The sequence below is a fragment of the Dromiciops gliroides genome, chromosome 1 (assembly GCF_019393635.1).
Source record: "Dromiciops gliroides isolate mDroGli1 chromosome 1, mDroGli1.pri, whole genome shotgun sequence".
Classification (NCBI taxonomy): domain Eukaryota; kingdom Metazoa; phylum Chordata; class Mammalia; order Microbiotheria; family Microbiotheriidae; genus Dromiciops; species Dromiciops gliroides.
In genome coordinates this window covers 262529455-262543131 of record NC_057861.1, presented here as the reverse complement: position 1 = coordinate 262543131, position 13677 = coordinate 262529455, and positions in this window count along the sequence as shown.

Here is a 13677-nt window from a genome sequence, read left to right as displayed (position 1 = left end):
AACCCTGTTTGCCTCAGTTTTCTCATCTGTAAAATGAGTTGGAAAAGGAAATGGCAAACTACTCCAGTATCTTTGCCAAGAAAAGCCCCAAATGGGGTCACAAAGAGTCAGACACAACTGAAAAACTACTGAACAATGCTTGCTCAAGGTTCCAATAGAGTATTTACATATCTAGCGATTCCATTCTGGAAGAGTGACTCTGGTGGGGTTGAATTGTCACTTGAGTCACTGGGCCATCATTTAGCAAATTTGAGGACTGAACCAAAGCAAGAAAGATATTATTAAACAAATATGACTCCATAATAACTGAGAATCCTCAGCTTTTAATGAAAATACTTGGGAGATCTTAGACCACAAGATCAACAACCAACAGGATACCTTATATGCAGACTATCATATAAGAGAAGTGAAGATTTTTCCAATAGTTAACTCCTAAGATGTGACCATAAGATGATGAGAATGTCTTTATATAAAATACATTCAATGAATGTTCTTCCACTCACTTATTCTAACCTGGCTGTCATTGCTCAAGACATTTTTGGAACTTCTCTCTTTGAATGAATGGATGGAGGGATGGATGGATGGATGGATGAAAAAACATCTATCCAGTACTTACTGGGTTCCATACAATGCTAAGCACTAAGGAATAGAAATGATAGCAAGATAGTGTGCCCTTCAGGACCTTATACTCTAACAGGAGAAGAAAGCACATAAAGGAGAATTGGGGAGACTGAGGTATTTATAGGCCCTGAGGTATGGTTTGAAAATAGTCCAGAAGTGAAAGACTTATGTTTTTAATAATCACATTTCATAAGATTCTCTCAAAACAACTGATTCTTGATACCAAGATAAGGTAAAATCAGCAATCAGCACAGGGTTCCAATGGTAGAGTATTGGTTCTTATTGGGAGAGCAGGGTGATAAGGAGGCTAGACCAAGAACAGGTTTGGAAATTGTCTTTAGAGCCTGAATAACCACAAATATTTATCCTTTGGAAGCAGATTTTATATTTGAAAACAGTCAAAATCTCAAACACTATGCAGTAATGACACTGATTCTCTTGTATGGATCTTCAGGAGAAAGGTCTTCAAAAAAATCCAGCATAATTTTTCAAAATCTTAACATTCCTATCAGTACCAACAATAAACAGTATAAAAGTCATGTTGGTGGCAGTGGCCTATATTCTGTTATAGCCATGTTTAGTTTCTTCACAACTCCCTTCCTCCTTTACACCCCACCTTCACCTCAGGTCCCTATTCCAGTCACAGAGCCATGGCCCTTCAGACATTTTTCTTCAGGCCTATTGTGAAGCCCAGGGATAAGGAAAAGGGTGGATTTTAAAATAGCTGCAACTGGGTAAAAGAGGAGGATCAAAGAATGAACCAGACTGACAATGGAAAGAAGACAGCCACTTAACTCACTCTGTTTCTATTTTCTCTGCCAAGGGAAATGATTTAGGACGTGTGTGTTTCTTTTCATCTTTGTTGCAAGGGAAGGTTCTCTGGGGAGAAGAGGGATAAATTTGAAAATCAATGTGATGTAAAAAATAAAATGCACCAATAAAACTTTTAAGAAGAGAATGGTCTTGGGACTGGAAAGAACAGAACAAAAATGACTAATAGAGAGTTGATCATCAAGATAAGTAAGGAAAGAATTTAGACTTACCCACCTGGCATACATACACACTCCCTTATAAGTTCAGGTTGTTTAGCATAGATGAATTCTTTCCTGAGTTCTGAAAGAACTGGTAGATGTGATCTTTGAAAGACTTTTGAAAAAATGAGAGAGATTAAGATGCTACAGGAAGCATCCTTTCAAATTTTCAAAGAAAGAGTCTAAAAGTAGTGAGTTTGACTTCAATTCCTGGTAACACTCTAGAACATCTAGAAAGGAACTGAACAAGAGACTATGCTAGAATAACCTCATTTCATTTTTGGACAGAGTTCCCAGCCTGGTAAATCAAAGGAATTCTATAGATAAACTTTAACTAGATTTTAGAAAACAATTTGATAAAAGTCTAATCCTATTCTTATGGAAAAGATGGAGAGATGTGGTACATTCCAAACTGATTGAGTGGTTCCACCAAAAAAAGAGTTAGTAAGCTCAGTGGCTACACAGACTTTCTCCAATGGAGAACATTTTTTTTAGGCAATGAGGGTTAAGTGACTTGCCTAGGGTCACACAGCTAGTTATTGTCAAGTGTCTGAGACCTGATTTGAACTCAGGTCCTCCTGAATCCAGGGCCAGTGTTTTATCCATTGTGCCACCTAGCTGCCCTTTAACATTCTTAATACCACTGACTGGTGTGGAGGTTGACCAAGGTAATATTCACAGAATCTCCCCAGTATCCTTTCTCATGGCCTGCATGCTCCTTTACATACACATATTTAAGAGTGAGACGAAAGGTTGGGTCCCCTTCTCATCCACTAATGCAGCCTTGGAAGAGAGACACATCACAGATGCCTTGCTTTCTTGCACACGCAGAGAGGTAGTGGTAGGACTTCTTAAATATGTGCCTAGAATATAGTAAGTAGGTGCTTAGAAAATGTTTGTTAATTGATTGTGTGGCCTTACAGGAGGATGAAGCCTTATGAAAAAGATCCCAAAATGAAAACCCCCAAGAATATTATAATCAAATTCCAGAATAACCAGATCAGAGAGAAAATACTTCAAGTAGCCAGAAAGAAACAATTCAATTATGGAGACACAGTCGGCATCACACAAGATTTGGTAGCTGCCACATCAAAGGAGCAGAGACTTGGAATATTATATTCCAGAAGGCAAAGGAGCTAGGTTTACAACCAAGAATCACCTACCCAGCAAAACTGAGTATAATTCTTGGGAGGGGAGGAATGGATATTTAATGAAATAGAGGACTTTCAAGCATTCTTGATGAAAAGACCAGAGCCGAATAGAGAATTTGACATTCAAACACAAGATTCAAAAAGCATAAAAAGGTAAATATGAGACTAATAATAAGAGACTCAAAAAAGTTAAATTGTTTATGCTCTTATAAGGGAAGATGATACACGTAACTTCTTTTTGTTTTGTTTTGGTTTTTGTGGGGCAATGAGGGTTAAGCGACTTGCCCAGAGTCATATAGCTAGTAAGTGTCAAATGTCTGAAGTCGGATTTGAACTCAGGTCCTCCTGAATCCTGGGTGGGTGCTTTATCTACTGTGCCACCTAGCTACCCCCTATACATATAACTTCTAAGAACTTTATCTTATTAGGACAGTCAAAATAAGTTTACATAGACAGAAGACTTGGATGTGAGTTTATTGTGTTGGAATGATCTCCAGAAAAAATGAAGAGGGGGAAAAACAAAGATGCACTTGTACAAGTGAGAGGTAAAAATGGGAACATTTTTCTCACATAAAAGAGGTACACATGGAAGAGCTTTTATAATGGAGGGGAACTGGAGGTATGTGGCATGCAATACTTAAACCTTACTCTCATCAGATTTGGTTTAAAGAGAAAATACTGTATGTATGTATGTATACACACATATGCTCAGTTGTATATAGAAATGTAACTTAACCAATAGGAAAATAGGAGGGGAAGAGCATAAGAGAAAAGGTGGGGAGGAATAAAAAAAGGAAGGACAAATTAAGGGAGGCAGTGGTTAGAGGAAAAATAGACTTTTGAGGAAGGACAGGATAAATAGGGAAGTAGAAGAAATAAAAGAAAATGGAACAGAGGAAAATGTGGGTTTGTTTTGTTTTTGGCGGGGGTGGGGAAGTGTTGTGAGACAATTGGAGTTAAATGATTTCCCCAGGGTCACACAGCTAGTAAATGTCAACTGACTGAGGCCGGATTTGAACTCAGGTCCTCCTGACTCCATGGCCAGTGCTCCATCCACTGCACTACCTAAATGCCCCAAAATGTTGTTGTTGTTGTTGTTGTTGTTGTGTCAGTCAGTTGTCTCCACTTCTTCGTGACCCCATAGACTACAGCAGGCCGGGCTGTTCTATCCTCTAATATCTCCCAAACTCTGTCCAAGTTCATGTTCATTGTTTCCATGACACCATCTATCCATAGCATTTTCTACCATTTCTTTTTCTTTTTGCTTTTAATCTTTCCCACCATGAAGGTCTTTTCTAATGAGTCCTTTCTTCTCTTTCTGTGGCCAAATATTTCAGCTTCAGCTTCAGTATTTGACCTTCCAATGAATGATCTGAATTAATTTCTTTAAGTATTGACTGATTTGATCTTGCTGTCCGAAAAACTCTCAAAAGTCTTCTCTACCACTAGAGTTTGAAAGCAACAATTCTGTGGCACTTAGATTTCCTTATAGTCCAACTCTCACAGCCATCCATTGCTACTGGGAAAACCATAGCGTTGACCACACATACCTTTATCAGCAGGATATCTCTGCTTTTTAGTATGCTGTACAGATTTGCCATAGCTTTCCTTCCAAGGAGAAAATGTCTTTTAATTTCATAGCTGCAGTTGCCACCTGCAATGATCTTTGAGTCCAAAACTATAAAATCTGACACTGCTTCCATTTCTTCTCCCTCTGTTTGCCAGGAAGTGATAGAACAAGTTGCCAAGCTCCTAGGTTGTTGGGCTTTTTAATGTTAAGCTTCAAGCCAGCTTTTACACTCTCTTCTTTTACACACCCTCATCAAGAAGTTTCTTAATACTTCTTTACTTTCTTCCATAAGAGTGGTATCATCTGCATATCTGAGATTATAGATATTTCTCCCTAAAACCTTAATTCTGGCTTTTGATTCATCCAGCTTGGCATTTTACATGATGTACTCTGCATATAAGTTAAATAAATAAGTGGACAATGTACATCTTTGTCTTATTCCTGTCATACAGAAACAAGCATTTCTGGCCAATAGATATAGTAGTTGTGAACCATAATTTGGCCCAGCTTAAAGCATCCCAATTATATTTTCACCTTTGATATAGGTCATAGCCCTGAAGAATACCTAGTACCTTTAGCCTTCTATCTTGCCCCTTCAGTTGTTCAGTGGTTTTTTCAGTTGTGTCTGATTCTTCATGACCCCATTTGGGGTTTACTTGGCAGATACTGGAGTGGCTTGCCAGTTCTTCTCCGACTCATTTTACAAATGTGGAAACTGAGGAAAACAGGGATGTGCCCAGGGTCACAGAGCTAGTAAGTGTCTAAGGCCAGATTTGAACTCAGGTCTTCCTGACTCTAGGCCTAATGTTCTATCCACTGAGCCATCCAGCTGCATCCTAGGCAAAGGTCATGACTTGCCCAATGTCACATAGCTTGTAGGTGGGGGCAGCTAGGTGGTGCAGGGGATAAAGCACTGGCCCTGGATTCAGGAGGACCTGAGTTCAAATTTGACCTCAAGACACTTGACATTTAACCAGCTGTGTGTCCCTGGTGGCAAGTCATTTATCCCATACAGCCCAGCTAAAAACAAACAAACAAACAAAACAAACAAAAAACCCCACATAGCTGGTATGTGTCTAAGGCAGGATTTAAACTCAGGTCTTTTTCACTCCAGGCCCGGGACTTTTAAATCAGAAAGACCTACGGTCAAATGCTTCTGCTTGTCTTAGTTTCTTCATCTGCAAAATTGGGAGGATAATAATATAACCTATATCTCAGTATTGTTGTGAGGATCAAATGAGACAGTAATTGTAAAGAGCTTAACACAGTGCCTGACACATGGTAAATACTATATAAATGTTACCTGGCATTATTATTATCATTGGTCTAAAAGGCTTCTTAAGATTCCTTCCAATTTTGAAATTCTATGATTCTGTGTTTTTTTCATTTCCTAATATCTTCCCTTCAGTTGCCAATATTGACATAAAATTAGCATATCGAAAAACCTTATTACTTTGTCTAAAATCCATTCCTTTGGCCTCAGGCCAGCTGTGGTTACTTTCAATTCACCTATGATTAGGTGCCAGGTGGGAGGAGGAAAATGTGCTATCTATTTGTTTTGTTTCCCCAGCAATGATGATGAATTTGATCCAATGAAAAAATTTTGGCTGTTCTCCCACCCTGTCATGGTCAAGCAAGATCCTTAAAGATAAGATCTGTGTGCATAGATCTGAACAGCTAACTAAGGGTGGGGAGGGGGATAAGAGAGAGGGAAAGAGAAATGGAGGGGATGGTGATCAAACCCATCTTCTGACCTCATTAAGTACAATGCTCTCTACCCAAGAGGGTTTATCCATTGCAGATGCCCTACTAGAAATCTTGGCTCATACCCATATAAGAAAATACCTTCTATGAGGTTTTGTTTAGTCGAATTCTGAATAAACCACATTCTAGTTTCCTTCCTTATTCCTTAAAAGTGATGATGCTGGGGTGTACCAAGATATATGCTTTTTTAAAAAATCATGCATAATGGTACAGAAGAGTTCCAGGGAACTCATAATAGAAGAGGCTCTCCAAATCCAAGGGAAAAAAAAAAAAGAACTGCGGAGTATAGATGCTGAATGAACCATACTATTTCTTTTGGTTTTGGTGCTGTTGTTTTTTTCTATTTTGAGGTTTTTCATCATTGCTCTGATTTTTTCTCTTATAACATGACTAATGTAAAAATAGGATTAATGTTATTATGTGTGTGTATGTATGTATATATATATATATATATATAACCTATATCAGATTACCTGCTGTCTAGGGGAGGGGGGGAGGGAGGGGAGGGAGGGAGAAAAATCTGAAATTGTAAAGCTTGTATAAACAAAAGTTGAGAACTATCTTTACATGTAACAGAAAAAAATAAAATATTTTATTAATTTTTTTTAAAAATCATGCATAGTCTTCTTTGTTTAATGTGATAACTTAATGAAAATTCCAAAACAAAAAAAGTCATCAGAGATAATATAAGCAATCAGAAAAGGGTGAAATGGCATTTCAAAGACTTTTAAAATGTAGACTGGCAGATCTTCTAAGAGCTTCAATAGTAAACATTATGGAAAGCCTGCCATTCTGCCCATGAAACCTTATGCCCCTTTTTCTTAACTGTTGAACCCATGACTATGTTAAGGGAAATTTGTCTATGTCTCTGTTTCATTGAACTCATCAAACTAACCCCTAAGAGTTATTTGAAGTCCAGAGAACCTTTTGAACTTTTTTTTTTAAGTCTTTTAAAGCCCTTTTCCTTTCAACTAGAAAGTCTTGTTTTGCCAAGAATATGCTGGACTCAATTCTCATCAGTCAAAGTTAAAAAACCCATTTAAGATCAACTGCTTCCTAGGTTTCAGAGATGGTATTCTATGATAGAAAGAGATGGACTTGGAGTCAGAAGACCTGGGTTCCAGTCCCTGCTCTGTCATTTAAAACTTGTGTGACGTTGAGCAAGTCACTGAACCTCTCTCTGAGTATCACTCACTCATCTATAAAGCTGATATAGATATATATATGTATATATATATATATATACATATATTCTTATATATGATACCTTTATAATCTCCTTCATAGGGGTATGCTGAGAAAATATCTATATAAACTACAAAGTACTGTTCAGATATAAGCGCTTATTAAGTAGTCTGCAACTATATTTGAGAATAAAAGTTTGAATAATTTAAAATATATTATATGTGTGTGAATGGTAAATCCCAATGTAAGCTCCTTGAGAACAGAGACTGTTTTGGCTTTTCTTTGTATCCCCTGCACCTAGTACAGTATGTGGCATACAGTGAGAACTTAATAAATGGTTGATGGGGGGCACCTAGGTGGTGCAGTGGATAAAACACCGGCCCTGGATTCAGGAGTACCTGAGTTCAAATCCAGCCTCAGACACTTGACACTTACTAGCTGTGTGACCCTGGGCAAGTCACTTAACCCCCATTGCCCCGCAAAAAAAAAAAAAAAAAAAAAGGGTTGATGATTGGTGGAAGATAAACAAACAAAAAAATCCTCTTACAATGGTCTCCAGGATTTGTGCTAATCTAATCTAGGTAAGATATTGGACTCTCCATTAAATCTCCTGTTCATGTGGTGATAATCAAATACCTAAAGAAACTCAAAGTTCTTCAGGAGAATCAGCTATTAAAATCTAATAAAATCCCACTTTGCCCAGCTAGTGAACAATAATGGAATGAATTTTGAAACCCTATGGATTGTTTCACCTCTGTTCTAACCCTTAAGATTCACAGGTTATTTTGCTAGCAAGCAATAATAGATGTGACTGGTTCTTCAATCAAAAGATCATAATATTCTGATGATAAGGTAGTTATTTTCAATGCGCACCTTTCCAGTTTGTATAAGATAATTAGTAGAGGCCATTGTGTTATAGTGGACAGAGTGCTGGCTGGGATCAGAATCAAGAAGATCTGGGTTTGGGGCAGCTAGATGGCGCAGTGGTTAAAGCACCGGCCCTGGATTCAGGAGTACCTGAGTTCAAATCCCGCCTCAGACACTTGACACTTACTAGCTGTGTGACCGTGGGCAAGTCACTTAACCCCCATTGCCTAAAAAAAAAAAAAAAAAAAAAAAGATCTGGGTTCAAATGCAGCCTCTGGGACTTACCCTGGACATGTCATATAACCACTATGCGCCTCAGGCAAATCCTATGATTTATATTAAACCATTTACTGTTGGGATCTTATCTTGGTGTGTTCAGGGAATTCCCAGACTCTGAGTTGCCTACTCTAAGGGGAAATCACATATTCTTCCAGTATTAATAAGAGAATTAAAAGAGACCATTATAGATGTCAGTAGATCACTACACCAAGTAAATCTACTCATTCATAGGCTCAGAGGAGGATTTACAACAATCTGCTTCAAATATACAATCAAATACAGAAAGTACCTGATTTCTGGGGTACTTCCATGTTACTTTTTTCTACTGCTTTCTGTAACTGGAAGTTGTTTTAGTTAGGATTCACTCTAGAATAACTTCACAGAATGTAAACTGCATACAATTTCACATGGAGATTTTTCTATTTATACTGGCAGCTCTAGAAAACTAGAGCTCAAGTTATTATTTTTTCTTTCTTTCTTTCTTTTTTTTTTTAGTGAGGCAATTGGGGTTAAGTGACTTGCCCAGGGTCACACAGCTAGTAAGTGTTAAGTGTCTGAGGCCGGATTTGAACTCAGGTCCTCCTGACTCCAGGGCCAGTGCTCTATCCACTGCGCCATCTAGCTGCCCCCTCAAGTTATTTTTAAAACACTTAACCTGAAAATGGTGCAGTGATTAATCAAATGTGGATATACACCAATGTACTGAATGGGCTTCTTTCAATCAGCTCTGAAATGTTAGTGCTTCTTACATTAAGAAACTAATTCGTTTTTTATTTTTCAAACTACAATTCTATGTACTGAAAACTGTCAATGACTTTGGAAAATAGCTTGGACTTAGAGAGTTGACCCACACCTGCTACTATAGTGGTTCTAGAATCAGAAGTTAAAACAACAGACTTAGCTAGTTTTATCTATGGAACCAACTCTCATCACTCATTCCTTGGAAGGTATGTAGAACTTGAGAAATGGAGAAATCATTACTCTTCAAAGGTTTACTAGTAAGTCAATTTAATTTCTGCTGAGAATATTGTTTCTATGCTCAGGACTAGATAGTTTTTAGAAGGAGAAACATTCTTTTCCTACCTACTAACTCTGTCCCAAGCCAGACTCATTTACAACCTCATTTAGAAGCAAACTATCAAATGTAAATAATAATAATAATAATGAATATTTGTTATATTAATTTAGTTTGTAAAGCATTTTAAAATACATTTTCTCATTTGGAAGATCTTGTCATTGGAAGGTACTGTTTGACAAAGCTACTCCCCTACTCTGTGTTAGACTAAATGTTGTTGTTGTTTGTCCTTTTTTTTTTTTTTTGGTCTTTTTTTGCGGGGCAATGAGGGTTAAGTGACTTGCCCAGGGTCACACAGCTAGTAAGTGTTAAGTGTCTGAGGCCAGATTTGAACTCAGGTCCTCCTGAATCCAGGGCCAGTGCTTTATCCACTGCACCACCTAGCTGCCCCGTGCCCTTCGTTCTTGAAGAGGATCATGACAGTGGGATGATGTCATGACTAACAGTGAATTGGATTTAAGTGAGGGAGAGAGGTACAAAGTCACCAACCTCACTCTCTCCTCCAGAGCCATCTGGGTCCAGTGGCAAGATACATATATCAGGATGATTGGAGATGGCCACAAATGTTTAAGGCAATTGGGGTTAAGTGACTTGCCCAGAGTCACACAGCTAGTAAGAGTCTGAGGTGAGATTTGAACTCAGTTCCTCCCAACTTCAGGGACAGTGCTCTACCCATTGTGCCACCCAGCTCCTCCCCTCAACCCCTCCCTTCTGCTGTAGATTGAATAATAAAACTTGATTCAATTATCTCCATCCTGCATGGGCTGAATAGACAAAACGTTGATGCACATAGCACTCTTTTGCTTCACTGGACACCACAAATGCTTCACTCAACTTTGTGAACTAACTTTCCTGTTGGGATAGATTCCCATTGCTTCATCCAAATGCTATAGAGTACGGCCAATGGGCTGTGTGCTCTAAGCAGAACTGAGAAAGCTATATAATCCAAACTTGTTCCCCAGGAAGATGAAGCTGCAATCAGCAAGCACTCTTCCTTATCACACATAGAAATTTCTTTTCCTTTTAGTCTGACTAGTCGTTTTATTTGACCTCCAGTCTTGTGGGACTGCTGGTAGGTGAGAGTCTCCCTAAACTCTCAGAGAAACCAAACTAAGAAATGTCCTAAGAGACCTCTCTAGAACCTTTTGAGAGAAACATTGCAATAATCATCTTATAAATGAGAAAATTCAGACTGAGAAATTAAATGACTTGGCCACTTTCACAAGAGTCAGGGCTGGCATTGAAGAGTAAGGAGGGAATGCATTCCAGGCATGAGAGACAAGTTGAGCAAAGGCATGAAGGCGAGAGAAGGAAGGCCAAGTTTGGAAAATTACAAGTCATCCATTTTATCTTGAACATAAAGTGTGTGAGGGGGAGTCAGCAGTCAGTAAACAAATTTATTAAGCACCAACTAGGTGCTAAACCCTGGAGAAACAAAGGAAAGCAAAAGACACTCTAATTCTTTTTTTTTTTTTAGTGAAGCAATTGAGGTTAAGCCACCCAGCTGCCGGACACTCTAATTCTTAAAGAATTCATAATCTAATGAGGGAGATAACCAAAAAATTATGTACAAATAAGCATTGAATAATCATTCTCCACTAAGAGGCTTATGCAAATAGGCTTGAACCCTAGGTTACATAAGGATGGAAGTATGGGTTAGATCAAGACTATAGAAGGCATTAGAATATGAATTCCTTAAGGGCCGGGGCTGTTTTTTGCCTTATTTTGCATCCCAGTACCTAGCCAAGAGCCTAGAACATTGTCTGACTAAGGAGTTTGAAGACTTGGAGTGATGTGATCAGACCTGTGTCTTTCCATTTGTAAGCTACATGGAAAAGGATGAATTAGAAAAGGGGGAAACTAGTCAGAGGACAATTGGGATATTCTAACAATAATCCATGCAAAAAGTATAAGGGTCATCAATATAAGAAATTATGAGCTTGACAATCTTAGAAAACTTGCACAGAATAATGAAGAACAAAAAGAAGGGAAGCAAGAGAACATTGTATATAATAACAGCAATATTGTTTTAAGAAAGACTTTGAGCAAATAAGTAATTTTGACTATTATAAACACCCCAGCACATGGCACAGTGCATATTAGGTGCTTAATAAATTTTTATTGAACTGAATAGAATAGACAACAAAACAATAAATCAAGCTTTAATTCCTAGAATTTGCTGATTTCTGAGGCATAAATTCTCATGCCAAAAATTTAACAATCAAGCTTTCTAGCCAGTTGGAAATGGCTCTAGGAATACCCACTGGTTGATATCAGGTTTAACTTAGAATTTTTAAATTATATTTGCATACTTATTATTATAATCATTAACATATTACATTATGCCTTTTACTATTATACATATATTTAACATATTATTTCTGGGGTCCCTATTCCATCTTGGGGAAAACACGGGGACGTAGGATTCCAGCCACATATAAATTCATCTCTGAAGGTGTTGGCTAAACTAGAGGAGCTGATGATAACTTGTATTTTTGCAAAAAAAATTTAATAAAATATCAAAAATAAAATTTTATTTTGATAAAATATCTCATACTACTTTCATGGAGAAGACAGAATGATATGGATGAGATCATAAAGATGAATGCAGACCAAGTTTGGCTGGCCAAACCCAAACAGTGTTTGTTAATTTCAACATGACAAGAGATTTCCAGTGGAGGGACCCAGGGATCTGTGCTTTGCCATATGCTGTTTGTTTGTTTTTGGTTTGGGTTTTTTTTGCGGGGCCAGTGGGGGTTAAGTGACTTGCCCAAGGTCACACAGCTAGTAAGTGTCAAGTGTCTGAGGCTGGATTTGAACTCAGGTCCTCCTGAATCCAGGGCCGGTGCTTTAACCACTGCACCACCTAGCTGCCCCACCATATGCTGTTTAATATTTTTATCAACACTTGGATAAAAAATATAGATCAGATTTGCAAATGTCACGAGCCTAGAAGAAATAGCTAACATAATGGATGATAGAATCAGGATCCAAAAGGACAGGATCCTGACAAGATCTTAGTTCAACACTGGGCTGAATCCAGTGAGAAAAAGTATTTGGGGGAGGCATAATGAAGTAAAAGTTATTCTGAAAAAGATCTAGAGATGTTAGTGTATTGTAAGTTTGATATGAGTCAGCAATGTAGTGTAGGAGCCAAAAAACCCCACCTTATTTGCTCTTGACTTACATGAAGAGGGACATAGCTCCCTGGAATAGAGTGGTAATGATCCCACTGGGGCAACTAGGTGACCCAGTGAATAAGAGAGCTGGGCCTTGAGCCAGGAAGACTCATCTTCCTGAGTTTGAATCTGGCCTCATGCACTTTTTAACTGTGTGACCCTGGGCAAATTACTTAACCCTGATTGCCTCAGTTTCTTCATCTGTGAAATGAGCAAGAGAAGGAAATGGCAAACCACTCCAGTATCATTACCAAGAAAACCCCAAATAGGGATCACAAAGAGTTAGACAACTGAACAACAACAACAAATCTCACAGACCTCGTCTTGAGTACTGTGTTTAGTTCTAGCTGCTACCATTGAAGAGCACTACTAAAGGCTCCAGGGAGGGCAACCAGGATGCTGAAGGGACATGACTCCATGTTGTATGAGGATTGGGTGAAGGAACCAGGTGTGTTTAGAGTGACATAATTGGACTATGGGGAAACAGGTGGCTTTCTTCAAGGATTTAAAATGTCATCATGTGAAAGAGGCATTAGAATCATTCTGTTTAGTTCCAGAGCGCAGAACCATGGGAACCATGAGACAAAGGGCAAGTTTAGGTTTGATGTCAGGAAAAACTTCCTAATAATTAATGCAGTCCAGAAATGGGATGGGTTGCTCCTAAAGATGGTGGATTTCCACTCTTTGGAGGTCTTCAAACAGAGGCTAGATGACTACTTGCCATCGGAATTCCTTTTGGATCTGAATTGGACTCAGTGGGTGGTGAGGTCCCTTCCAATTCTTGGATTATATGACTCTTTAATGTCTTATATCTACATGTAGAGACAGCATGATATAGGATAGAGACAACCACTGTCAAAGTTAAGAAGACCTGGGTTCAAGTCCTGTCTCTGACAAATCTTGGCCGAGTGGCTCTGAGCAAATGATGTAACCTCTCATTTGGGCTCAGCTCTAG